Source organism: Cetorhinus maximus, chromosome 18, assembly GCF_964194155.1.
Source record: "Cetorhinus maximus chromosome 18, sCetMax3.hap1.1, whole genome shotgun sequence".
In the NCBI taxonomy this organism is placed as follows: domain Eukaryota; kingdom Metazoa; phylum Chordata; class Chondrichthyes; order Lamniformes; family Cetorhinidae; genus Cetorhinus; species Cetorhinus maximus.
This window is the reverse complement of record NC_135896.1, coordinates 5,075,708-5,100,812: the sequence shown is the minus strand read 5'-3', so window position 1 is coordinate 5,100,812 and position 25,105 is coordinate 5,075,708. Positions and strand designations below refer to the sequence as shown.

Sequence of the window (25,105 nt, the reverse complement as noted above, 5' to 3'; positions counted from 1 at the left end):
AGAGTGAGGGGTGATTTGACTGAAGTATACATGATCCTGAACGGCCTTGACAAGGTGGACATCGAAAAGATGTTTCCTCTTGTGGGTGTGTCCAGAACTAGGGGCCATTGTTTTAAAATTATGGGTCGCCCTTTTAGGACAGAGATGAGGAGAATTTTTTTCTCTGAGGGCTCTGCGACTTTGGAATTCTCTGTCTTAGGTGGTGGAGGTGGGGTCATTGAATATTTTTAAGGCAGAGGTAGATAGATTCTTGTTCGGCAAGGGAATCAAAGGTTATTGGGGTTAGATGGGAATGTGGAAATCGAAACACAAGATCATCAGTCATGATCTTATTGAATGGCAGAGCAGGCTTAAGGGGCCAGACAGTCTACTGCTGTTCCTATTTCTATGTTCTAGAATCAGCATCAGAGCCCATTAAAATTCAGGCTCGAGTATGTCAACTGAAATATTGGTTCAAGAATCTTACTATTAGGATTTATTCAAAGATCCTTATCCTTTGCAGATATTTTTGTCTGAAAAGAAAATTCTGATGAGGATATCTGAGGAAGGGTTACTTAGCTAGGCAACAGAGATTAAGTGAACAGCTCCTTTTAAATTGTTATTTGCATTTTCAAGTGACATTTTGCTTAGAGTAAACACCTGTGCTGAACAATGGAACTTTCCACTTTGGCACCCAGGGTTAGCAAGCATAACCTGACTGGGTACCATTCCACAATATGCCCAAACTAAAATCAGCTATAACCGTGAATCTCTGTACTTATCCATTTTGTTTTTACACCAACCAACCATTTTTATACCCAGAGCTCTCAATGCTATGATTCAAGAGCCATGGAATTTGTTACCCCACCAGTGGTGTTGTGCTCCTGATCTTCAATTACAAACTGACAGCTGAGCCAATGCAAAACTTGCACTGCGTAAGACATTGTAAATAGGCTGGTTTCAAACCTAGAGCAGGGGGCCAATATTACTATATACTGAGACACAGAAAACAGAAGCTCTCCCCCCACCACCCCCCATTCTTCCCCTAAATTTTAATAGCAAAAGTAATGAGTAATATTGTTCACTCAAAGAATACCAAATGTAGTGGAATAATCTAGAGCACAGCAACCCTACTGAGGAAACTCTAGTATGGAGGATATTTTATGACTGCAGAATCACAAAAGCATGGCAAGGATGGGAAGATACTGATAGTAAAGAAAATATTTTAAAAATCCACCTGATGACTGCAAATTGCTCTGGGTCTCTCTCTCTCATTCTGCTGGTACATTTTCTGCTTCAGCTCCTGCACTCTGTTCTACAGGTGCTTCAAGTTTACAGCTGGTGCCCTTCTCTAAAACTACTTTTATTTTTAAGGGTACCTGCTTGGAGATGTAATTGTTTGGCTATTAAATGTGTGTTAGCAGATGAGGTGGCACATGGGTAAGCACAGCATTCCTTTATCTCTGAGCTAGGTGTGAATCTAGCCAGTGCCCTCAAGTTGAAGCCCAGTTTCTACTGGTGTGGTATTGCAAGCGACCCAAAGTGCAGTCCTGAATGGCACTAAAATTTGTAGTCTTGCTCAGGTGCACTGTAAACAAGATCCCAAATTATACAATATCTCCATGCCAATTTCTCCAGCTTTGTTACCAGTGGCCTACACATATTCCAAAAAAAATTAAAATTTTCTTAACAATCAAGTGCTTTACATTTTTTAAATTGGCAAATGCACAAGAAAAAAAATGACAGCAATATTTCTTGTAACTAGCAATTATTTAAACACTCAAATATACTTAAACTAGAGGGGTCCCTTTGTAAATCAAGCAAGGTGGACCAAAACAAAAATAAAAATACCTGGAAAAACTTAGCAGGTCTGTCAGCATCTGCGGAGAGGAACACAACTAACGTTTCAAGTCCGTATGACTCTTCAACAGACCTGCTGAGTTTTTCCAGGTATTTTTATTTTTGTTTTGGATTTCCAGCATCCGCAGTCTTTTGCTTTTATCAAGGTGTACCAAAGTCAGTTACTTCCAGCTTCAGAGCTATAGCCACCATCCACCTAGGCCACTGGTTCAGCTTTTAGACTAATGAACAGCCAAGAGGTAGAACGGAACTGGAAGTTTAAGAAAGCAAACTTGCTTTTTTCTTCATCATTTTAAATTGAAGCATTGTTGCCACTCACCATGCACTGAAACATTCATGGTCTGCTTTAATAATTCCAATTAGAGAATAAAAGTAGCATAATCAGAGATCAGGTCTCAGCCTTAAATATGACTTGGTTCAGTAAAGAGTCTGAGCTCACAAATCAATCTAAAGCTTGCACAATAGGTAGAGAATGCCTGTTGTAGAAATCTATGACAGGCTGTAAAGCACTATGGTTGATGACAAATGCTACAGCCGTGGAAAAGTTGGTCCATAAGTCATGCAGGAAAGTTCCAGCACCTTGCCACGTGTTCATAGCTTATATGCATACGCAGGCCTTTCAAGGAGCAAATGACCTTTAATATTAGCTAGGTTTTGTTATATGTTTTTCAAGGTATCCTTTACACAGCTAAAGTACCACTACTTTTCATAGTGCATCTGAAGAGGATAAAAACAAAAAACCATGAATTGCCAGGAATCTGTCATTTGTCCCAGACTGCAAATGCAGCCAACTTACAAACAACAAACTTTCCTCTGCATGTACATGATGTCACCAGATGATACAGCCCCAGTTTAACTTTCCTACTACCACTGCTTTAAATACTGCATGTTTATTCAATAATGTCTTAAGTTTAGATCTCAGGGCAAGTGGCAACAGTCAACAATCAGGAAATCCTTTTCCAATTGTGCCGGGGGAACCTTTGGAGTTTAACCAGCTAAAACCACACAGATTTCCATTATCAAATTACAGGAAAGTTCTGTACTGCTTGTTCAGCTGTGACGACCGACCCATTGTTCGCAGATATTTTTGGGAAGAATCTTAGCCCCACTGACACCTGTTGATCACATTTGTACGTATTTCAAAAGAGAACAACATTATCAGCAACCTTTCAGGGATTTGATTACAGACCTGAGACTGAATTCCAATTAATAAAAAGAATTGGTTTTATATCGCATATTATGTTTTTCAGAAACATCTGAAGCATTACATGTACAATGAATCATTTTCAAATGCAGTGACTGTTATGCTGGTAAATGTGAAACCAGTTTTGCACATGGCAAGAGCTTTCAAAAGCAGAAAGGATAATCAGTTCATCTATTTCTGGCATATAGCTAAAGGATAAACTTTAGCTAGAATGAAAACTTAATTTTTCTTCCTCTTCAGGATCTTCACTATCTAATCAAACTATGGGAGAAACCTTAGTTTAACATTACATCCAAAGAGCAACTCCAACAATGCAACAGTCCCTCAGCACTGTGGAGGAATGTACAATATGTACTTAATTCCTGGAATGGGACCAAGTTGCTATTTCAGTAAATGAAGATGATGGAAAACCAACCGATTTACAATACTCTCATCTTTCTCTCTTGCATGCATGACATGGACAGAAGATAATAAATTAAACAATAGAAGTTCTACATAAACTTATATTGATACCATTATCTAGTGAGGATCTTTTATCCCTGTTCCTCATTCAATCTGCAAAATATATTTTAACTGCTCATACTGATCCAATTACAGTGACCAAGGACTTAGTCCCACAAGCAAGATGTTAATAATTGGAATGTAAATAATTTATTCGACTAGCAGGTACACAGCTCTTCAGATTGCACTTTCTGAAACTTTAAAAACATCCAGGAGAACTGATTTATCAGTGGACAAATTAAGCATAGCTGGGTCAAAATTGCTATAGTACAACACCACACATCACTTGTGCTCATAATCTTGGGGTGAAGGTGGAGAAGAATACATGAGAGACCACAAGGAAAGGAGTTTTGGGGAACTGAGGAGGGGACAGTAGTGATGGAGGAGTTTACAGAGAAATGGGAAAATCCATGAGGGATTTAAAAACAATGTTGAAAATTTAAAATATGAAATGGAATAAGCCAAAAAAGGCCAACAAGACTTGGTGTGGGTTAGGTTAACAGTAACAGTTTCAGATCAATTTAGGGGGTGGAGGATTATAGGTCACCAATAGATTATCAGAATAGTCAAATGCAGAGGCAACAATGGAAGAATGAGGATTTCATTCACAGGTGACCAGAAGCAGGGCACCGATGGAAGTTGTTAGAGGTAGGAGCTGGTAGTTTTTGGGGTGGAGAGGGTATGGGATTGCAAGCTCAACTCAGGGTCAATATTGATATGATTAAGAGTGAGTAGATAAAATTAATAAATGAGAAATAAATATGTACAAATTTATGAAAAAGAAAATTAAACTAGGAGGGGGAAAATGAGCAAACATAGTAAAAAACAAACAAGTATAAGAAACAAAAAGTCTTAAAGTTGGCAACACTTCACACTGGCATACTTTACCAAAATCTCGTGACATCTCCATAGCAATACTAGCAGACTACGCAGATCAACTACCCAGATTAAATTTGGAGTGAAAAATCGAGAAAGATAAAGACGACTGGAAATGTGCCCTTATTCAAAAAGGGAAGGAGACAAAAAAAAAAACAGGTAAATATAGGCCAGTTAGCTTAACATCTGTCATTGGGAAAATGTAAGAGTATTATAAAGGATGTAATAGCAGAGCATTTAGAAATACATAATATAATCAAACAGAGTCAGCATGGCTTCATGAAGGGAAAATCATGCTTGACAAATGTATTAGAATTCTTTGAGGTGGTAACAAGCAGGATAGATAAAGGGGAACCAGTAGATGTAATATATTTGGATTTCTAAAAGGCTTGACGAGGTACCGCACATAAGGCTACTTAATAAGATAAAAGCCCATGGTGTTGGGAGTAGTATGCTAGCGTGGATAGAGGATTGGCTAACTAATAGACAGAGACTTGGGATACAGGGGGCATTTTCAGGATGGCAGCCTGTAACTAGTGGAGTGCCACAGGGATCAGTGCTGGGGCCAGTTATTTACAATATATATTAATGACTAGGATGAGGGAAGTGAATGTACTATTGCTAAGTTTGCGGATGACAAAAATAAGCGGGAAGGCAAATGGTGAGGGTGACACAGAGTCTACAGAGGGATACAGTCAGGTTAATCAAGTGGGCAACATCTTGACAGATGGAATATAATGTGGGAAAATGTGAGGTTACGCACTTGGCAGGAGGAATAGAGGAGCTGAATATTACTTAAATGGAGAAAGACTGAAGAAAGCTGCAGCATAGATGGATTTGGGGTCCTGGTGCATGAGTCCCAAAAAGCTAGCATACAAGTTCAGCAGGTAATAGGGAAGGCAAATGGAATGTCGGCCGTTATTTCAAAGGGAATGGAGTATAAAAACGGGGAAGTCTTGCTAAAATTATACAAGGCACTAGTTAGACCACACCTAGAATACTGTGAACAATTTTGGTCCCCTTATCTAAGGACTGCCTTTGGAGGCAGTCCAGAGAAGGTTCACTAGGTTCACCGGGGATGGAGAGATTTTCTTCTGAGGAGAGGTTGGGTAGGTTGGGCTTCTACTCATTGGAGTTTAGAAGAATGAGAGGCAACCTTAATTAAACATATAAGATTCTTAGAGGGCCTGACAGGGTAAATGCTGAGAGGTTGTTTCCCTTGTGGAAGAGTCTAGGACCAGGGGGCATAATCTCCGAGTGAGGGGTCGCCCATTTAAGACAGAGGAGGAGGAATTTCTTCTCTCAGTGGGTTGTTAATCTGTGGAATTCTTTACCGCAGAGGGCTGTCAAGGCTGGGTCGTTAAGTATATTCAAGGCTGAGATAAACAGATTTTTAATCAATAAGGGAATCAAGTGTTATGGGGAAAAGGCCAGAGTGGAGTTGAGGATCAGCAGATCAGCCATGATCTCACTGAATGGCAGAGCAGACTCGATGGGCTGAATGGCCTATTTCTGCTCCTACGTCTTATGGTCTTAAGGGACAGCCTCATACAAAATAAGTTTTATTCTGGTTCTGAATTCAGTATGCCCAGTTTTGAGCACCCATTTGATTTAATACATTGGCTCCATCTGCACTCCTGATTTTTTTACACCACTGACACAATATAAACCAGCCAATGCTGAGAATTACTTAACTATGATCAAATATTAAATGCTTGATGTTAAAGATTTTGAGGCAGGAAGTGAACTGAATCGGCACTGCTGACATTGCGCATGTGTTCTTACAGCTGACTGCACAGGTATTCAGTTCCTCACAATCATTGTGAAGGAAAGTGTGACAAGACCTACAGATATAGTTAATGATGTAATGGAAGGTACAGACAACAACAACTTGCATTTATATAAGACCTCTAACATAGCAAAGTGGCACTTCACAGATGAGTTATCAGACAAAGAATTGACACTGTGCCACAAAAGGAGATATTAGGGCAGGTAACCAAAATCTTGGTTGCAAAGAGGCTGGTTTTAACTGGTGGCTCCTAAGAGGAAAGAGGGGCAGAGATTCAGACCAGACCAACTTGGTCCCTGATCTTCCTGTTAATGCCTTTTATCTTGTACCCCTTCAATACAAAAATATTGTATCTGAAGCACTCTAAAACTACTGCTACAATATTTTTAACTTGACTTCCTACACACCACAGATTGCTCATTTAGGTTCTGTTTTGTCCTGATAACTGTGAAGCTCTATCTGCAAGAGCTCCTTTTATACTTCGCCCCTACTTTTCAGTTCTGCTGGGCCTGCTGAAATCTTACAGTTGGGGTTCCAGTAAATTAGAAGCAATTAAGTTAGTTTAGATTTTACATAAACATTTACACAGAGGGGAAAATCAGTTTTGTTTTTCAAAAAGTGCAGCTCAGTGGTAGCGTTCTTACCTTGGAGTCAGAAGAGCATGGGTTTAAGTCCCACTCTGGAGACTTAACATAATCTAAGATGGCAATTTGAAGAAGAACAATGGGAATGCTGCATTGTTGAAAATGCCATCTGAGATGAGATGTTAAATTGAGACGCTGTCTGCCCTCTCACGTGGTCGTAAAAGATCCCATGACACGATTCTAAGATCAGCCAGGGGAGTTCCCCAATGTTCTGCTCAATATTCATCCCTCTATTAAAACAGCTTAGTTAGTCATTTAACTCATTCCTGCTTGTGGGACTTAGCTGCTGCATTTCCTTATATTATAACAGTAGTGCTTCCTGACTAAAACTCTTTGGAATGTTCTAAACGGCATATATAAATGCAAATTCTTTAACCTTTGCTACCAGTGTACTAGTACTATACAACAGATAGAACAAGATTTTGCCACTGGAAACTGTAGTTAAATGATTTTCACCGCCCAAGTTTTGAAAATGCCACCATTAATACAAGTTCAAATACATGTTGGCCTGATAAAGTTCATCAGTAAAACTGACCGATTTCAAGACAAGTTATACAATCAAGAGCAGGAAAACTGAACAAAGAACTGCTCTCCCCATCACTAATACAGTGCATTACAATTTCATCAAAAGTTTACAAGTAGGCTTCACTGTAAACCAACAGTCCAGGGAAACATTTCTGGGAACGGTTGTTAATTTCAGTGCACATCAACCAGAGCCAATAGTAGAGTTCTTAAAATAGGCAACAAATCAACCAACAAATAATTTCATCTCCATGCTCCAAAATAACACAAGAAACAAAGTATTGTGGATGCTGGAAATCGGAAATAAAAACAGAAAATGCTGTAGGCCTGGTAGCATCCATGAGGAAAGAAAACGTTTCAGGTCGATGACCTTTCATGGATGGCGCTAACTTTCTCCACAGATGCTGAGTATTTGCAGCATTTTGTTTTTACCTAGTTACTTGACATCCCTCGACCAAACTGAATTCACCAATGTAAGATTGCCGAATTATAAAATTTAGAAATACAGTGCGAAAAAATGTTAGACTGAAGCTAAGTTATCAAAAAGTGCCTGATGCAAGATTTATTTTTTAAAGATACTTGCTTGCTTTGTGATAGGGCAAAAAAAAAAGGAAGTTAAATACTGACCAGGGCTCCTGACAACTCTACTGTACACAAATGCCCATCAGACAAGGGTAGGAATGGTTTGACAATAATTGTCAAATAGACAGTCACCACTTAAACTCATCTATCTATAGAAGATCAGCTTACAGGCCAAAATAGTCCAATAGGTGAAATGTGATGGGAAGAATTCTGGTCTCTTGTACATAACAATTTCCTTCATCCCACATCAGTGGCTATGCCTCCAACTGTCTAGCACCACATACCCTGAAATTTTCCTCTAAAGCACTCTGTTCGTCTCCGTCCTATAATAAACTCCTTAAAACCTACCTCTTTGACTAATCTTTTGGTCACCTGTCCTAATACTTCATATGGCTCTGCTCAAACTGTTAGATAATGCTTCTGTGAAGTACCTTGGGACGTTTTACTGCACTAAAGGTTCTGTATAGAGACAAGTCATTTTTGCTGAGAATATGCTAGCCAAGCAGAAGCCAGACCCTCAGTAAAGTGGGGTGAGGGTGGAAAATTGGATAAGAACCAACGAGAATATATAAAACGAAACGGGTGTTACCAGATAGGGTTATCACCTGAAATCCCACCAAGTGAAGAATATCAAAGAGCTGGCTGAGGATCACCAGCAGCTGTAGATCAGACAGACTTCCTGGGTGAATTTCTTTAAACTTAAACCCCGAGTCAGCAGCTGCTGCCCAGCCCTGTCCCCCGACCCCCCCCACCCACCAAGTCCGGCCCTCCTCCCTCTTCATACAGGGGACTTACACATGTCCTACACGTTAACGAAGCGGCGATCCCACCCTTCACCTCCACCCCACCCCAATAACCATCTAACCGCTAAGGTGAAGGCCCGGAGAACGATGCCTCAATCCCAGCTGGAGAGGAGATCGGGGAAGAAGACTTGGTCCCTTCTACGGTAAACACCCCCCCTTCCCTTCCCCTCTCCTCCCTCCCTCCCTCAGAAGCCCGAGCACTAGGCCTCACAGCGCGACCTTGGCCTTGGCCGCCTACTCTCACCCCGAGGCAGAGGCCCAGACAGACCCACACACATAGATATAAAGAATATGAACTACCACTCGATAAGACAGTTAAAGGAACGGGCCACGAGCACAAACTCCCCGTTAGGCCTCGGAGCTCCATAAATGCAGCTTTCACTCGGTCGGGTGAAGACCCGGCCTGAGAAACGGGGGGGGGGGGGTAGAGGGGTTGAAGGGAGAGAGAGAAAAACAATTTTTCAAAACAAACCCTCGCTCGAAATTTGTAGACAAAAAAAAAGCAAATAAAAGAGGAATGATCTAAAACTGATTTTTTTTTTTAAAAATAAATAAAACATGAGGTAAGAGCGCGCGTCCGTTAAGGGCTGTAGCCCGCGAGCGGAGAGGAGGTGGAGAGGCGGTGGGGGGGGGGCAGCGCACGAAGCTGGCGGAATATTCTAGTAAAGTGAAGCCGTTGGCGGCGCTCGCGCGGACACGCGGCGGTTCGTGGAGAGAGGCGCAACCCTTTAATGGATTAATTAGTACCAGTCATTTTTATATATATATATATCATAATTTTTTTTTATATTAAAAAAAATATATATAAAGTGAAACGCCTTGAAGGAAGTGGAGCTTACCCCCGGCTGTAACGAAGCATTGAGTGTGTTTGTTGTTGTGAGAGGGGGGAAGGGGGTCAGAGAGGGAGGTAGAGTTCGGAAGGAGGAGGAGGAGGAGGATGATGGCGGCGACTTCCAGTTCCCCCCGCTGCTGCTGCTGCTGCTGTTTGCCCGGTGACTATCCCCCGCTTTCAGGTAACTTGTTATTTTTTTATCCTCCCCCCCTCCCTGTCTTTCGATCTCGTGTTTCGCGGCTTTCCCTCCCCCCTTTCTCTTTTTTAAAAATTTCCTTTTCCCTTCGCTCGCTCTCCTTTTCAACCTGGCTGCGCGCGCATTCGCCTCCCTTTCCCTCCTCCTCTTCCTCTCACCCCCCCCCCCCCCCCCCGCCCGAAACTTTATTTTTCTTGGCGGCGGCGGTGGTGGTAGGGGGGGAGGAAGGTTCCAGCTCAATGAAACGGGATTTTCTATTGGTCCAGAAGGGTAAGGGGCGGGGCTCACGTCCAATGGCGTCTCTCCTTACGGCCGGGAGACGGAGAAGCGCCTCTCGGCTCCCCTCAGTGTCATGGGGAGCCCGGCGGATAGACCGTATTCACAAGCTGCCATCTTGGATATCACCTCTCAGCCATTTCTTTTCAAATGATCTATCCGTATAAAAACCCGTGTAGCGCCTCGCTTTGAGGCTCGGTTGGTTACTCCCTTGCCTCTGCGTCGGAAGGATCCGGGTCCAAGTTCTTTCCATTTCTCTCCTCCTAACTATACTTCAGTTCTGTTGAAGGGTCATGGTGGACCCGAAACGTCGACTCTTTTCTTCTCCACCGCTGCTGCCAGACCTGCTGAGTTTTTCCAGGTAATTCTGTTTTTGTCCGGGTCCAAGTCCCGCTTCAGCACGAAAATCCAGGCTGAGACTCCAGTGCAGTACTGAGGGAGTGCTGCACTGCCGTAATTCAGATGACACCCCTCAGGATGGATCTTTGACATTATTTTGAAGAAGAGCAGGAGTGATGCCCCCAGTGTCATGGCCAATATGTATCCAACATTCAACACCGCACAAAAAAACATGGCCATTGTCACATTGCTGTTTCTGGAGCTTGCTGTGTGCAAATTGGGTGCTGCGCTTCCTACAATACAACAGAGATTACGCTTCAAAAATACCGATGAAAGGTCAAAGACCACATATATACCTGATCACTAAGTCTACTTACTCCCTTCCACCTCTGTAAGATTGCTTGATTCTGTGCTTATCTCAGCTCATTTGCTACTGAACTTCTCATCCTTGTCGTTGTTACCTCTGCATTGAATTTAACTATTCCAGTGCTCTCCTGGCCGACCTACGACCTCCCACACTATATAAACACGAGTTCATCCCCTTTTCTTAACTCACAACATCTCATTCACTCATCACCCCTATGCTCACTGACCTTCATTGACTCCCAGTCCAGCAACACTGGACCGTTATCCTTGTTTTGAAATCCCTCCATGGCTTTGCCCCTCCCCATTTCTGTGGTTCCAATTCTGGCCTCTTGCATATGCCCCTTCTTTTAATCACTGTATCATCGGTGATTGTACCTTCAGTTGCATATGCCCTAAATTCTAGAAATACCTCCTTAAGCCTCTCTCTACCTTTCTGTCCTCTTTTAAGACACTTCTTAAAACCTAATTCTTTGTCCAAGCTTTTAGTCATCTGTCCCATTATTTCCTATGTGGCTCGGTGTGAAGTTTTGTTTGATAACACTCTTGTGAAGTGCCTTGGGATGTTAAAGATGCTGTATAAATGCAAGTTGTTGTTTGTTGTCATCATTACAGCATTCCAGATTCAACAATGAGTTCAATAATTTCAGATCATAACTACTACTTCCATCAGTCTATAAAACTCTGCTTCGGCCTCAACTGGAGTAGTGTTCAAATTCTGGGTACTGCACTTTATAAAAATTATGAAGGCTTTAGACAGGATGCAGAAAAGATTTACAAGCATGGTTCTAGGAATGAGGGTCTTCAGTTACATGGACAGATTGGAGAAGCTGGGGTTCTTCTGTCTAGAAAAGAGAAGGTTGAGAGGAGATTTGATAGAGGTGTTCAAAATTATGGGGGATCTAGACACAATCTAGATAGGGAAACTATTCCTATTGGTGGCGGAAGGGCTGAGAACTAGACTAGACTGATTTAAAGTGAATGGCAAAAGAACGGAAGGCAACAGGAGGAAAAACATTTTTATGGAGTGAGTCGTTAAGATCTGGAATGCACTGCCTGAGATTGTGGTGGAGGCGGATTCAATCATGGGTTTAAAAAGGGAGTTGGATAATTACCTCAGAATTTGCAGGCTATGGGGAAAAAGCAGGAAAGTGGGACTAGCTGAGTTGCTTTTGCAGAGAGGCCAAATGGCTGCCTTCTGTAATCTAACCATTCTATGATTCTATTAATTTGTAAAATAGCCATTTGTAATGATTCTTCTGATGCCATTTACAGTCCATGTCCAAATGCAGCAAGACCTGGACAATACCCAGGCATGGCCTGGCAAGTCGCAAGTAACATTCGTGCCACACAAATTTCAGGCAATGACCATCTCCAACAAGAGAAAACCCAACTATTGCCCCTTGATGTTCAATGACATTATCATCACTGAATCCCCCACTATCAACATCCAGAGGGTTACCATTGACCAGAAACTGAGCTAAACTAGCCTTATAAATACTGTGGCTACAAGAGCAGGTCAGAGGCTTGGAATCGTGTGACAAGTAAATCACCTCCTGGCTCCCCATAGCCTGTCCACCATCTACAAGGTACAAGTCAGGAGTGTGATGGAATACTCTCCACTTACCTGGATGAGTGCAGCTCCCACAACACTCAAGAAGCGTGACACCGTCCAGGACAAAGCAGCCCACTTGATTGGCACCACATCCACAAACATTTACTCCCTCCATCATCGACGCACAGTAGCAGCAGTGTGTACAATCTACAAGATGCACTGCAGGAATTCACCAAGGCTGCTTCGACAGCACCTTCCAAACCCACGCCCACTACCAGCTCGAAGGACAAGGGCAGCAGATGGGAACACCACCACCTGGAAATTCCCCTCCAAGTCACTCACCATCCTGACTTGGAAATATATCGCTTTCCTTCACTGTCACTGGGTCAAAATCCTGGAACTTCCTCCCTATCAGCACTGAGGGTGTACCTACGCCACATGGACTGCAGCGGTTCAAGAAGGCAGCTCACCACCACCTTCTTAAGGGCAACTAGAGATGGGCAATAAATGCTGGCCCGGCCAGCTAAGCCCACATCCTGTGAATGAACAAAAAAACCTCCATCTAGATCCTACTTGTGACATTAGCACCCTCTTGTGCCTGACATCATAATTTCTTTTTTGTTATTTAATTACACCTGCCTTTCACCTTATTACAGACTTTCTCTTTTGCTCTTTCACACACAACAGAAGAGCAAAATACTGCAGATGCTGAAAATCTGAAATAAAAACAGAAAATACTGGAAATACTCAGCAGGTTTGGCGGCATTTGTGGAGACAGAAACAGAGATAATGGGCTGAATCTTCCGGTTGTTGTGTACGGGGACAGGCCCAACACGCCAACGTGTAAAATGATTCACGATGATGTCGGGCATGCATCCCAACGTCATCGCTATATTTCGTTGGCGGACGCGCGCTGGAATCGGCTGAAGTGTTAAGGGCCTATTAAGGCCATTAAGAAATTAATTGAAGTATTTAGGAATGCTGCCCGTCCAACCTTAAGGTTGGTGGGCAGGCGTAAAGCCCAAGTGGCCTTCGTGTTTATCAGGAAAGCTCATCCACGGGCGGGATGAAGTTTCCTGAAGCTTTTATTAAACAAATGAATAAATTTTCCCACCTTTACGAAAATGTCCCAACTCATGTGACACAGCCACATGAGGGCACATGTTTGAATAAATTTTTAAATCGATTATTTAATTTTTTTTCATATCCATTCGATCTCCCTGAGGCAGCTCCGCGCCTCAGGGAGCTTACTGCGCTCTTCCGTGCACATGCGTGAAAGAGCACAGGCCCCGACTTTCCCTCCTACCCCTGCCCGCACAGGTAGCGCTGAGCCGGCCAGACATTACGCTGGCGGGCCTTAATTGGCCCACCCGCGTAAAATAGCGGCGCACAGCCAATCATGAGCGGCGATTGGCTCCATGCCTGCTCCTGCCCAGCCCGACCGCCATAGGAAAAATCCAGGCCAATGATTCTGTGACCCTTCATCAGAACTGGGAAAAATTAGAAATGCAGTAAGCTTCAAGGATGTGAAAGGTGGGGAGGACAAAGGGGACGGTCTGTGATAGGGTGGAGGATAGGAGAGATTAAATGACAAAAGGTTTCACGGTGCAAGGCCAAAGCGTGTTTGTTCCTCCCCTTCCCCCTATCCTTGCCTCCATATTTGCACAGTCTCAAGATAAGAGATCGATCATTTTGAAGAAAAAAACATATATTCCATCTGAGTGTAGTGAGTGTTTGAAATTGTCTACCCTAACAATTGTGGATGCTCCATTGTTGAGACTGAGATAAGCACATTTTTGATCTCTCGGGGAAGCAAGAGACATGGGGAGTAGGTAGGAAAGTGGAGTTGAGGCATAAGATCAGCTATGATCATATTGAATGGCGGAGCAGGCTTGAGGGGACAAATGATCTATTCCTGCTCCTATTTCTTATGTTATTATGTTCTTTTGTTCTTATGTCAACAACTTGAAACAGTTCACTTTGGGAGTGGGAAACAGGAGTCAGAAGTTTTTCTGGGACCCGAATCTGCCTCCCCAGGGGGAAATAGCCAATGACCTGGGATTTTCATGGAGGCATCCCCTTAATTGGCATGGAGACAGGTTCCCTGTGCTTTTAGTAGTATGCAGACCAGAACTGCACATGGTACTCCAAATGTAGCCTGACAAATGCTCTATATAAATTTATTATCTCCCTGCTGCTTAGATCAAATACAATATGAAACAAATCAACCAGACAGTCATATTACTTTCCCCTCTCTGCTCCCCACACCCTTCTCTGATCAAGTTGCCATTCATGCCTTGATGAACCAGATCTGTTATTACCCATCAGCATTGCCATTTGTTATCCTTCAGGTGTTGCTCCAACAATCTGCATTCATCTGACACCTTTAAAATTTAAAAAAATCCCCAAAGTGCTTCACAGAGGTGTATTCAGATAAAAACAAATGCCAAGCCAAAGAAGGAGACGTTTGGAGGGATAACCAAGGTTTGGTTAAAGAGGTAAGTTTTCGGGACCTTAATAGAGAAAAGGGAGGTTTGCTCCTACAGGGCTATGTTCCATCATCACAGCCTCGCATTTTGTATTAACAAAATTTATCTATAAAAAAAGAAATGCATACATTTATGTAGCACCTTTTACAACCTCAGGAGATCCCAGCTAATGATGCACTTTTGAAGTGTGGTCACTGTTGTAGTGTAGGAAATGCAGCAGCCAATTTGCACACAGCAAGCTCTCACAAACAGCATTGAGAATATAAAGCAATGTTTGAGGTGCTGGATGAGGGAATAGTGTTGACCAAGACACTGGGAGAATTTTCCTCTACCAGGAAATTGTGCTTTGAATAGACTCAGCCTGCATTATATAAGGTGGACTCTCGATATTACACCATGAATGAATTCTCCATTGGGGTGTATGGCATTTCTTCTGTCATTAGCCTGAGGATAAATAGCTACTCTATTAATGGACCTCCTGCTCCCAAATTAAGCGACCTGGGGCTGGATTTTCAAGGAATCGGGAAGGCTCTGCAGACCTTTAAAAATGGAGCTCGGGACCCATGTGTGGAAGTCCCAACCCCATTTTCAACAGATCCAATTTTTGCCAGCAGGGGGAGTGGTGTGAGCCATACAACAGAGACACCCAAACTCAGCAGGGCATTTGAACTGAGTGCTGAGTTCAAATAGATCATATTTTGACTGTTGCATGGGCCTTAACCTGCAATGTGGGAGTCATGAGTTTAAAGAGTATATGTAAAGATTCTTGAAGGGTGGGTAAGTTCTCTTTAAGTGTCATTGTTGGATCCAGTGCCCTGCTTTGTTGGGGCTAAAGGATCAGGGTTGCACACTTGTTTCGGCATGGCCGAGTTGGTACCAAGACAGAGAAGATCAGTAGACCGTTCTTAGAAGAAACACATTCTGTTTATTTACAAAAGGAACCCAGCAGCTACTTGTATGCTTCCAACTCAAAACTCTGTCTTTACTCTTCAGACTCAAGACTACTGACAACCAAGGCAGCCCGTGGTGCTCTGCTATTGGGTGTCAAGATCATGTGATCTTACATTACAACATTTGTCTTAAAGGTATATTACACAACAGATTAATACATCCCTCCCCCCCCTTACTCAGAAATACATTTTACAATTTTTCTCAAAATATTAAATTATTCACACAGCTAAATAATTTACAAAGTCAGGCTTTCTGGGGTTTCCTTATGCGCGTAGAATGTCTCAGCTCTACAGCTTCTGATGTTTGATCCGGAACCTCCCTCACTATAGCCATTTGAGCATCTGGTTCTTCAGTAGGTATCTGCAAATCTGTTTCATCAACTCTTTGAGGTACAGTCGGCCCTTCAGGCACATCTGTACTCAATTCAGTCCTTTCAGCAGGAGACATTGATTCAGTCACGAACACTGGTGGAATCATTTCTGGGTATTTTGTTTCTCCTCTTCTTATATGATCCACCTGCCTCCGTATGACTCAATCTTTCACTTTCACATGGTAGGAAAAAGGTCCCGTTACTGCACTTATTTCACCAAACAACCATGTTGGTCCCCCTCTAAAATTTGTCACAAATACTTTCTCTCCTACGTTAAACGTCCTGTCACGACTGTGACAGTCATGTCCAATTTTCTGACTTCCCTTACTCCTGTCCGCCTTCCTCCCCAAGTTTGGCATAATTAGGCTCAATCTCAATCAGAGATGGCACTTCATCAGCAATACTGCAGGTGTGACACCTGTTGTCTAATGAGGGGTGGTTCTATAATGGAAAAGAAAATGTGCTAATTTAGTCGCTATAGAATCTCCAGACAATTTCTTTATACAGATTTGAATGCCTGAGCTGCTCTCTCAGCCAGTCCATTTGAAGAAGGGTAGTATGGTGAAGTTTTCACATGAGTAATACCGTTGAGGCTGATAAATTGGTGAAATTCAGCACTGATGAATACTGTTCCATTGTCTGATATGACCACTTCAGGTAGTCCGTTGATTGCAAAACTTTGTCGTAGCTTGCCTATTGTAGCAGAAGATATTGGCGACCTCATTTCATATATGTCCATCCATTTTGAGAGTGCATCGATGATAAGGAGAAACATTGTTCCCATAAAAGATCCCACATTGTTGATGTGTACTTGCTCATGGCTTTCCTGGCCACTCCGAGGGGTATGACGGAGCTGTTGAAGGTAATTTTTGTACTTGCTGACACTGCATACAACTTCTCACAAAGTTTTCTATTTCTCCATCTATCCCAGGCCACCACAGATAGCTGCGTGCTATTGCCTTCATTCTTGAAATTCCTGGATGTGCACTGTGAAGTTCAGATAACAATAGCTTTTGTCTTTTTAGAGGAACAATCACTCGTGTTCCCCACAATAAGATACCTTCCTGGCTGGTTATTTCATATCTTCGCTGGAAATATCGTTTCATTTAATCAGATTCTTGTTCTTGTGACCAACCATGAAGAACTTGACCTTGCACTTTGGATAAGACTGGGTCCCAATTTGTATATCTTTAATCTGTCTAGCACATATCGGTGATGAGCCCAGTAAGTTCAATAATAAAACAAATTCTTGAGGAATTGGAACATTCTCATCTTTTACTTGCATGGGCAAACGACTGAGTGCATCTGTGTTTTCAATTTGACTTCTGGGTCTGTGAATGAAAGTATATTCATACGCTGCCCAGACCAATGGTATTATTTGTGCTTCTGTGTCTTCTTTTAATGGGCATTCTTCTTTCTGACACTGACTTTATTCTCGGCCTTCTTTTCGACTTCCATTTTGGCCAGACTAATCTCAGATGTAAGCTCGACTTGAATGAACTCAGTGGTTGAGTCTTCCAGAATTTCATCATCTGTCTACTTCTTAGAAAATTCTGCGACTTTTGCCTCCAAAGCCTCTTTGGCTTCACGTAGCTGATTTTTCAGCTCTTATATCTCTTTTTTCATTGATATACTGCTTCCTGGAAAATTAAGCATTGTCGTGTCTTCTCTGCCAACTCATCTTTCATTTTACTTAGATAATTCAGAACTCATTGTTTCCCTTCAAACTTCTCCAGAGGTACATACTTAGGAGGGAAACTGGCAGTGTGTGAAGGTCTTTCAGCAGGTTTTAGCTTTTCTTTTGGAATCTCTGTGACAAATCAAGGTTGATTTCCCTCAACCAGTTTCATCCTAGTATGCTTGGTCCTCTGCCTGCTACCACCAGCAAGGGTAATTTTACTATTTGACCTCCGTAGTGTACTGTGACTTTACATATGCCCTTGATTTGTATGCCTCCTCCTGTGTAAGTTTTCAATTTGGTATCAGTTTCTTTCAAATTTAGTTTACATTCCCCGTGATTCACCTATGCTTACCTATCACTGTAGTGGCTGTAATATTCACCTCCATTCTGACAGGCTCCTCATTCACTTTTATGGCTACATAGATAGGTTCGGTTGTTCCTACCTTTAAATTATATAATGAATAAATATCTGAATCTATTACTTCAGGATTTTCAGTGCTGTTAATCTCATTGGGTTTTTGCTTTTGTCTGAAAATCTGCTTGATTCTGAGGTGTCCATTTCGATGACAGAAAAAGCATTCGATCTTTTCAAACTGTGATTCATTATAGGTTTGTCTGCTTCCACCTCTATTACTTTTATGCCATGTTTTTACTGCTAAATTATCACTTTTAAATTGTCTGCTAGTGGTGGCTGCTTCCTGCTTCGGAGTAAAACCTTGCACTTTCGCACTCTTTTTGGCTGAGGCTCCCCGCCCAACATGGAGGACGGCGCCATTTTGCACTCCCTGTATGGCTTTCCAGTCTTGCACTGCGCTTTCCATTGCCAGAGCGGTTTCCAATGCCTTCTGAAAATCTAAATTCGTTTCAGACAGTAATCTCTTCTGAATCGCATCTTCATTTATACCACACATCAAACGATCTTTAATCATATCATTGATAGATATGCCAAACTTGCAATATTCAGTTAATTGTTTCAGACTTGCCACATAACAAGCAACTGTCTCCCCTGCGGCTCTATTCCTTGAGTTAAATTTGAACTGTTGCATCATCGCCGATGGCTTGGGCTGGTAATGATTCTTTACGAGGTTCGCTAAGTCATCAAAGCTTTCAAATCTGGGGCACTGGATGCCAGCAAATTTCAAATTAATCCATATGTCTTACTCCCACACGTGGATAAGAGGATCACGCCCTTCTTCTCCTCCCCCACAATGCCGCTCACCTGGAAGAAGAACGCGAGACGTTCACCATAATGAGACCAGTCGCCAAAGGTTGGATTGAAAGGCTCAACTCTTCCAAATTGCGGCATGCTCTGAAGGGATTGCTTCGATGATGAGGAAGGAAATTTTTCTTTACTTACAACAACCGTGCAAGGCACAGCCTGATTTTGGTACTTCTGATCTCCTTCGTTCTTTCTTGGTATTTACCTTGTCCTTTCGTGTCTTTTCTTGCTCTTTACTCTAGTTATCAGTTTGCTAGATCCAGTGCCCTGGTTTGTTGGAGCTAAAGGATCTGGGTTGTATGCTTGTTTCGAGGTGACCGAGTTGGTACCAAGACAGAGAAGATCAGTAGACCTTTCTTAGAAGAAACATATTCTGTTTATTTATGAAAGGAACTCAGCAGCTACATTTGTGTGCTTACAACTTGAAACTCTGTCTTTACTCTTCAGACTCTAACTCAAAACCACTGACTACCGAGGTAGCCCGTGCTACTCTGCCAATGGGTATCAAGATCATGTGATCTTACATTACAACATTTGTCTTAAAGATATATTACACATCAGATTACTACATTCATGATTTGAAGTTTTTTAAATTCCCCAATCTTTAAACATGAGAAAAAAGAGGCTGAAGCTGTCAGTGAGAGTTTTAAAAAAGCCCTCTGCTGGACTGCTTTGATTCCCAGGCCATTTGGTGTGGGTTAGAACAAAAGTTACCATCTGCTCATGCAGTTTCATTAGAGGTCTTTGTTGACATTTCCACAAGGGCTATTATTATGTCATTATGGATGCCTGGCAGAGTTTCAAAAACTACAATCATCTCAGCAGGGGGATTCAATTACAGTTTGATTGACAGTTTAATGAGGCTATTAAAGGATTAACTGTCTTTGAGGGATTGAAATAGAAATTTGTTTTGATAAGAGATTAACCACTTAAGATTTAAAAGATTTGAAAGTGTTGCATGAATGGGAGTTTTTTCACTATCAAGTGTCTATGAATGAGAGCTGTATTAGATTATTAGATGTTTATTTTTTTCATCTTCACATACCTCCTAAAGTCTGCCTAATGTGGAAACTGGGTGAGTGGCTATGGAGGGTTGAGGCAGCATGGAGCTGTTTGGGGGCATGAGTTGGCATTGAGGTGGCATTGGGGTATGAGGGGGATTGGGGGTGAGTGGGGGGAATTGATTGGCACAGAAGTGGCATGGGTGTATGACCGGGCATGAGTGGGAAAGGAGGGGCCATGGCGGTTGAGGGCTATAGCGCCTAATAGCTTCTAATAGAGCTGGGATAAAGTCCCAGCGAACAAAGGCAGGACTTCTGACCAGCCTGCCTCAGCACTTGCCCATTCGTTTAGCTGCCTGGGATCTCTCCTGGCAGACTTTCCACCTCAATCCCGAACCCCACCCTGAAGCGACAATTGGATCTAATGGGGCGCTTTGAACCAAGGCAGGTCTGCCAAGTCGGGAAATTTCCTGACTTCAGCTACCCCCCTTGATAGCAAAAACCCAGTTCTCGGTCTCAAAGCTTTGTGGTTGCCTTCAACTAATTGAAGGAGCCATCACAAACAGATTCATCTGCAAGGTCACATTGGACAGGGGTGTTGGAACTCTAGAAAGTTAGGTTAAAGACTGAAGGGAAGGCAAGTTATATGATGTAGTCAGCACTGACTAAAACAGGTTTCAGGCACTGCCCTTCCTTCAATCAGCTGACTGAAACGTCAATTTTGGAAACAGAATTCCTGCTTTGGGAGTTGCTTAGAGATGAGGTTAATAATGGTTTGGATAACTGGTTATAATTTGGATTGAAATTCCAACATTATCCTTCTAGGCCAAGAAAAGCACATGACTGCATTTTGTAATGAGGTGGAAATGTGAATTTTGCCTTTCCAATTCCCATACATTTGTTGACTGAAATTAGCACCTCAGCTTCAGCTTTAACTAGTAGGTCTGCCTTCTGTAACCAAGAATATATTTATGACATGTTTGATTAAAGGTGTCAATGTCATCTGTATACACTATAATTTTACCCCTGGACTCCTTAGGACACAAACCACCATCTGTTGAATGTAGTAATGGATTTTTCGTCCCAAAATCCATGAATGTAATCCCATGAGTGCACTAAATGCAGATGGGTATAGAAGGACAAGGGTGCAATATATTGGCAGATATTATTGCAAGATAGTTATAGCTCCTAACTTTGTTTAGAGCTCCTCTGTGTGAGGCATAGGGAAGTGAACCACCTACTGTTAGGCCTGTTAATTTTCTGAATGTAGTCTTCACCTCCTTAGGTTTGACCATACTGAGTACCTCCAAAGACTTACACCCAATTGCCTGGACATTTTCTTTGTTTCCATATGCCAGAGGCAACAAGGTGTAAGCTTTTTCAAGGGCTGCTATGAATAACTATGCTTGTCATCTGAGAACCGCAGCTCAAATCTAAACTCTACAGCCTGCTGCCTATTTGGACAATAGTTATTCAGCTAAATAATTTCTCAACACTGAGGAATTTCACTTTATGCTTGGTTAATAGATCAATACCTTGCTTTTCTCTTGAAGACACAGGATATGGAAGGTTCCAAAAACATCCCATTCTTAATGACAGGAGAGCCAAGCACATCTGTGAAAAATACAATGCTGAAGCATTTGCACTCATCTTCATCCAGAAATGCCAAGTGGATGATCCATCTCAGCCTCCTCTTGAGGTCCTACCATCTTAGTTGCCAGTCCTCGTCAATTCGATTCACTGTACATGATATCAAGAAATGACTGAAGGCACTGGACAGAGAAAAAACAACACGGGCTAGCTACAGCACTGAAGACTGGTGCTGCAGAACTAGCTGTGCCCTTGACCAAGTTGTTCCAGTACAGCTACAATACCTTACAAAGAAAATTGCCCAGGTATGTCCTGCCCACAAAAGCAGGATAAATCAAATCTGGCCAATTACAGCTCCATTATTCTATTTTCAATCATCGGCAAATTGATGGAAGGTATTGATGACAGTGCTATCAAGCAGTGCTTACTCAGCAATAACATGCTCACCAATGATCAGTTTTGGTTCTGCCAGAACCACTCTGCTCCAGATCTCATTGCAGCTTTGATCCAAACATGAACAAAAGAGCTGAATTCCAGAGGTGAGGTGAAGTGAGAGTGACTGCCCTTCATCAAGGCAGCATGTGACAGAGAGTGGCATCAAAGAGCCCTAGCAAAATTAAAGTCAGTGGGAATCAGGGGAAAACTCTCCACTAGTTGGAATCATAATTAGCACAAAGGTGGTTGTTGGAAACATAGAAACAGAGAAAAATATAAGCAGGAGTAGGTCATTCGGCCCTTCGAACCTACTCCGCCATTATATGATCATGGCTGACCCTCTCCCTCAACACCATACCCCCGCTCTCTCCCCATACGCCTTGATGCCTTTAGAGTCTAGAAATCTATCTATTTCCTTCTTAAATATATTCAGTGACTTGGCCTCCACAGCCCACTGTGGTTGAGAATTCCACAGGTTCACCACCCTCTGAGTGAAGAAGCTTTTCCTCATCTCAGTCCTAAATGGCTTACCCCATATCCTGAGATTGTGACCCCTTGTTCTAGACCCCCCCCCCCCCCGCGCCAGAAAAAACATCATCCCTGCATCCGGTCTGTCCAACCCTGTCAGAATTTTGTATGTTTCAATGAGATCTCCTCTCATTCTTCAAAACTCCAGTGAATACAGGCCTAGTCGGCCCAATCTCTCCCCATACGACAATCCTGCCATCCCAGGAATCAGTCTGATGAACCTTCGCTGCACTCCCTCTATGGCAAGTATATCCTTTCTTGGATAAGAAGATCAAAATTGCACACAATATTCCAGGTGTGGTCTCACCAAGGCCCTGCATAGCTGTAGTAAGACATCCTTGCTCCTGTGCTCAAGTCCTCTTGCAATGAAGACCAGCATACCATTTGCCTCCTTAACTGCTTGTTGCACCTGCATGCTTGCTTTCAGTGATTGATGTACAAGGACACCCAGGTCCCTTTGTACATCAACATTTCCCAAGCTATCATCATTTAAATAATACTCTGCCATTTTGTTTTTCCTACCAAAGTGGATAACTTCACACTTATCAATGTTATACTGCACCTGCCATGTATTTGCCCACTCACTCAACTTGTTTAAATTGCCTTGAAGCCTCTTAACATCTTCCTCACCTCTCACATTCCCATCTAGTTTTGTGTCGTTAGCAAACTTGGAAATGTTACATTTGGTTCCGTCATCCAAATCATTGATATATATGGTGAATATCTGGGGCCCAAACATTGATCCCTGCGGTATCCTACTGGTCACTGCCTGCCATTCCGAAAAACACCCATTTATTCCTACTCTCTGTTTCCTGTCTGCTAACCAATTCTCAATCCATGCCAATATATTATTCCCAATCCTATGTGCTTTAATTTTACACACTGACCTCTTATGTGGGACTTCAACAAAAACTTTCTAAAAATCCAAATACACCACATCCATTGGTTCCCCCTTATCTATTCTGCTAGTTATGTCCTCAAAAAAACTCCGGTAGATTTGTCAAACATGATTTCCCTTTCATAAATCCATGTTGACTTTGTCTAATCCCATTGATATTTTCTAAGTGTCCCGTTATCACATCCTTTATAATAGACTCTAGCATTTTCCCTACCTAACTAACTAACTAACTTATAGGCTAACTGATCTGTAATTCCGTTTTTTCCCTCCCTCCTTTTTTAAATAGTGGGGTTACATTTGCCACCCTCCAATCTACTGGGACTGTTCCAGAATCTACAGAAAGTTGGAAGATGACAATCAACACATCCACCATTTCCATGGCCACCTCCTTGAGATGTAGAATATCAGGCCCAAGGGATTTATCGGCTTTCAGTCCCATTAATTTCTCCAGCACTGTTTTTTTGTTAATACTAATTTCCTTCAATTCCTCCTTCTCACTAGACCTTTGGTTCCCTAGTATTTCAGGGAAATTATTTGTGTCTTCCTCCGTGAAGACAGAACTGAAGTAGTTGTTTAACTGCTCTGCCACATTCTTCTTTATTATAAATTCTCCTGTTTTGGAGTGTAAGGGACCTGCATTTGTCTTCACTAATCTTTCTCTTCTTACGTACTTATAGAAGCTTTTACAGTCCTCTTTTATGTTCCTTGCAAATTTACTCTCATATTCTATTTTTCCCCTTGTAATCAATCTCTTGGTCCTCCTTTGCTGAATTCTAAACTCCTCCCAAACCTCAGGCTTGCTACATTTTCTAGCAACTTTATATGACTCCTCTTTGGATCTAATACGATCATTAATTTTTTTTGTTAGCCATGGTTGGGCCACTTTCCTGTTGTGTTTTTGCACCAGAATTGCAATGCATACATTCGTTCCTTAAATATTAGCCATTGCCTATCCACCGTCATGCCTTTTAATGAAGTTCCCCAATCTATCTTAGCCAACTCATGTCTCATACCTTCATAATTTCCTTTGTCTAGATTTAGGACCCTAGTTTCAGATTGGATTACTTCACTTTCCAGCCTAAGGAAGAATTCTATCATGTTACGGTCACTGTTCTCTAAAGGACCCAACACAAGATTTTAATTAACCCCTTCTCATTGCACAAAACCAAATCTAGGATAGTCTGTTCCCTAGTTGGTTCCTCGATGTACTGGTCTAAAAAACCATCATGTACACACTCCAGGAATTCATCTGCCACAGTATTATTGCTAATTTGGTTTGCCCAGTCTATATGTAGATTAAAGTCACCCATGATTGCTGTAGCACCTTTGTTACATGCATTTCTAATTTCCTGTTTAATACTGTCCCCTACCTTATCACTACTGTTTGGAGGCCTATATACAACTCCCACTAATGTTTTCCGCCCCTTGTTGCTCCTTAGTTCCACCCAGACTGATTCTATATCTAGATTTTTTGAGCCAATATCCTCTCCCACTATTGCACTGATTTCATCCTTAACTAACTATGCCACACCACCTCCTTTTCCTTTTTGCCTGTCCTCCCTAAATATCAAATACCATTGGACATTCAGTTCCCAGCCTTGGTCATCCTGCAGCCATGTCTC

At 42.2% G+C, this 25,105-nt stretch overlaps 1 protein-coding gene and 1 long non-coding RNA gene across 6 annotated transcripts in view; one reads left to right on the top strand and one right to left on the bottom strand.

The window, feature by feature from the left end:
* dicer1 (dicer 1, ribonuclease type III) overlaps positions 1-9,648 on the bottom strand; it is a 131,510-nt gene extending 121,862 nt beyond the window's left edge. The window contains exons 1-2 of one of the 5 annotated variants that reach the window (XM_078562000.1): positions 9,061-9,151; positions 8,563-8,655 (exon numbers count right to left, since the gene is read on the bottom strand). The gene's annotated coding sequence lies outside the window, so the exon portion shown is untranslated. Of the gene's footprint in view, positions 1-4,432; positions 4,494-8,562; positions 8,656-9,060; positions 9,154-9,599 lie in introns of those variants that run through there. The other 4 variants (XM_078561994.1, XM_078561996.1, XM_078561997.1 and 1 more) reach the window with 4 other exon arrangements.
* A 5,025-nt stretch (positions 9,649-14,673) lies between these two features.
* LOC144692895 (uncharacterized) overlaps positions 14,674-25,105 on the top strand; it is a 32,024-nt gene continuing 21,592 nt past the window's right edge. The window contains exons 1-2 of the long non-coding RNA XR_013579423.1: positions 14,674-14,819; positions 15,804-15,895. This is a non-coding gene — a long non-coding RNA (uncharacterized LOC144692895). The remainder of the gene's footprint in view (positions 14,820-15,803; positions 15,896-25,105) is intronic.